Source organism: Symsagittifera roscoffensis, unplaced genomic scaffold (genome assembly GCF_963678635.1).
Source record: "Symsagittifera roscoffensis unplaced genomic scaffold, txSymRosc1.1 SCAFFOLD_794, whole genome shotgun sequence".
Classification (NCBI taxonomy): domain Eukaryota; kingdom Metazoa; phylum Xenacoelomorpha; order Acoela; family Convolutidae; genus Symsagittifera; species Symsagittifera roscoffensis.
The window spans coordinates 1-3,517 of record NW_026970605.1 but is presented as its reverse complement, the minus strand read 5'-3'; the positions used below and the strand labels follow the sequence as shown (position 1 = coordinate 3,517).

The window sequence follows — 3,517 nt, the reverse complement described above, 5'->3', positions numbered from 1 at the left end:
TTTATTTTTGAGATTAGACCTTAGTTAAATTTTGTTGGACCATAAAGGAGGCTCACTATATAATAACTGTGTCAGCAATTGAACCAGTAGTTTTGGCGTGATTTTTGATGACTGAAAAAAAAAGCCAAAAACAATCGTTTTTTGAGGAAGATTTTAGACCAGAATCTTCCAAAAAACATAAATTGCTTCATATTGATTCTGCTAAAAGTCTACACAAGTTTGTGTAGAATCATTTTTCACTTTAAATCAGGCTAATTTAAGAACACGGCGTTATAAATTTCAAGCTTTCTGCGTTTTGTCAGAATTATTTGAATCACCATTGTAGAAACTGGAAAAACACGTAGCGTCTTACCTTGCTTCTTTTGTTAACTCAATTTGTTTTCTCTCCCCCAAAAAATGGTAATTGCAAGATCGAATTTACTTTGTACCATTTGTTTTTCAGTCAGAGAGAGATGCAACTGAAGCTGGAACAGTCAAAAGTTCGAGAAAGGGAGCAAAGGGAGCAAAACCGTCGCTATGAACAGCAAGTTGACCAACTGTTAGCATCAAACAATTTGCGGAATTTTTGAGTAACTAAAGCACGTAAACATAAACTGCCAATCCCACTGGAACAATTTTTCTAGAATTTTTGTTTGAACATTCTGATCGTTTCAAGACAATATCTGATATAAACTGAGGGCGCAGATCAACTTTCTAGTCAATGCAACATTTTCTAGTTCCATTAAACCATGGAATCAAAGCTGAATTATTGCTTCAAACAAATTATCATGTTTTTTCAGATTTTCCCAAATACCTTTTTTGAGCTCTTTTCCACTCCCTCTTTGCATATTCTCTCTCTCGCTGTTTTTGTTACATGCTTTTAGTAGTCAAAAAATAATTTTATATTGAGCATATGCGTTCACATTGTTAATTGGTTAATCATACAAAGTTTCATAACTTTTTATAACATCTTTAAAATAATTGGCTAAATGGAAATTCTTTTTTGTGGAGAGGTGAGTGGAGAAGAGCCTTATTTCAAAATTGTGAATCATGAATCTGTCCGGCAAAAAAGTTTGCGACAGGTCTCGAGAAAAAACGAAAAACTGATACTGATATAGAGTTAAGATAAAATAAAAAACATCTGCGCAGAAAAGGTCCATTTTAGGATAAATATTTCCAAAAACTAAGTTAGTAGATGTTAGAGGTGATCATAGGGGGATTGGGGGAGGGGCGGCTTGGAGTACCCCATGTTTTAAGATACGTTATAGGTTTCCGGACATCTGTACTATGTATTAAAATGAGGTATAGGTATAAAGACAGTGAAAATAAATCGTAAGTTTTCAGAAAATGTTTCAAAAAGTAGCATTTTTGTGTTTTTTGTATAGTCATCTTTATTTTTTTTTTAAAAATAGTTGTTGTTCATCTAGTTGGTAAATATGAACTTTGTATTACGTATATTTTGTCAATTACTTGCAATTACGTATAAAAACTGCATTTGTACATGAAATTAGGTATAAAAAGCAATACCTGCACACCATGAAACTTAACCACGTTTCTCTGATAGAAAATAAAATGTAATATGAATTGCATAAAACCATACAAATAATCAGTTTTTTGTATTTTTCGCGGAACCATTCGCCGACTTTTTATATTGTTTTTTGTTTAAAAGAATTGAAATGATGTATTTCTTCCTAAAAATTCAGCAAAGTACTGTTACTTGTACAATCGAGCGATCATGATGCAGAGTTCTCTTGAGCAAAATTAATTAGGGAAATGTATCATAAGGATACAATCCCATATGCTTGAACCTGACTTCTTCGGATAATATGCACACGCGAAAAATTGTTCATCTTTAAAACTGTCAGAAAGTTTATATCCAACAGCTAAATAAATGATCATTAAATTTTTAAAATTAGAACAAAAAATCAGGTAAAAGATTTAGATGCATTCAGGTACTGAATTGTCAAAAACCCATTCATACGTCCTACTTACTGACCAATGGTTGTTGAACACTACGTTGCAGTCTAGGTTGAGAAATTTGTTCAGTTTTTCAACTATGCAGTTTTCGTTGTCTACTTTTCCTGAAGGTTTAGTTTGTACTGAAAAAAACAAACGGATACTTCAAGTAAAAATAACAACGAAACAATCTTTTTCCATAATAAACATTATTGTGAATTATAATGGCCAAAATGAAACCTGACTGTTTGCAGTTAGACTGCTTTTCAATGGAATAGAACAAATTTGATCTGAAACACTGATTGATTGCAAGTATTTCATATGATCAATTTAGACCTAGAAAATCAGTTTAAACCTAGAAAGAGTAAAAGCAATCAGTTTTAGACTAAGCAATTACATAAAACCTATTCCGTCAAAAACAGTTAGCTTAGCAAACAGACAGCATACTATCTCCGAATTTACTCTTTGAGATAGCAATTCATTTCATCTCATCATTAAACTGCAGAAACATATTTTTCCAATCCGAGAATTAAGAGGAAACACTGACCTTTTCTTGTTAAAGACAACCCTTTAAATTAGAACTTTTATGATTCAAAAACCATTATACAGGGTGGTCTTCTTGAGATGTCTACTATGAAAAACGTCAAATGATGTTTAGAAACGACCGGCTGTCCGACGTAGAACGACAAAAGGCAACGATGGTCGAATGCGCCACAGAGAGGTAACCTAAAACACATTAAATGAAACAGAAAATGATAGGGTTTTTAATGCAGATGAAAAACTACAAATTGCCACAACAGTTGATTAGGGGTGTTCAAAGGTTTTAGATTTAATGCTTTGATTTCGCAGAAACACGATTGTTATTTTGCTCAATCGCAATTGTGGTTTCTGAAGAAGCAGTAAATAAATGAAACTCAAATGGCATTAACAAAACTCAATTGTTGAGTTTCTTTTTTATCTCTAATTTTAGGTCAGCAGTTTTATGGTTTGTGAGTTTTTTGATGTTTTTAAACATGGCCTTTATCTAAGATTGATCATCATGTTAAAATTTTTGTAACAAGATTTTAAACAAAACTTATACTCAACCAAATTTTAGGCCACAGACCAGCACCACAGGCGAGGTTTTCGTAAAAGGTTAGTTTCACCCGTAAAGCGGCAAAAGCTCAATCAGAACTTATCAGGAATGTTCATCACTAATATATGTTACACCAATCTTCAGGTGAGAGTAAATTATGACCTAAACTGGTTTTTCTGCTCAATTTCAAAAATTGCATCTGATTTTTATATTCAGCAGCAATTAAGTAAGTAATGACCCTAATTGGATAGATTTGTTTTGCAAAAATTGTTTGCTTTAAAATTTTTTGCTCGAGATTTAATTGTTGAACTTTATCAACTCTTTAAAATATGTTTGCAATGCAGTTACCTCTGCAAAAGTGAACCTTCACTGGCCGCAAGTGTTTGAGTTTTAGTCCCAATTTTTGATCAATTTCAAACTAAAATTAAACCAAACTGCGGCAAATAATATATTGGAAAAAATGTATAAGATAACGAAAAAAATTTGATTGTTCTGACATGCGCGAGG

General features: G+C 32.4%; 1 long non-coding RNA gene across 1 annotated transcript; it reads left to right on the top strand.

Annotated features, from left to right (window-relative positions):
- The first annotated feature begins 440 nt into the window (after positions 1-440).
- LOC134855866 (uncharacterized) lies at positions 441-3,069 on the top strand. Its single transcript, XR_010164692.1, has 3 exons — positions 441-538; positions 2,594-2,656; positions 3,032-3,069. It is a non-coding gene; the product is annotated as an uncharacterized LOC134855866 (long non-coding RNA).
- Positions 3,070-3,517: the final 448 nt, after the last annotated feature.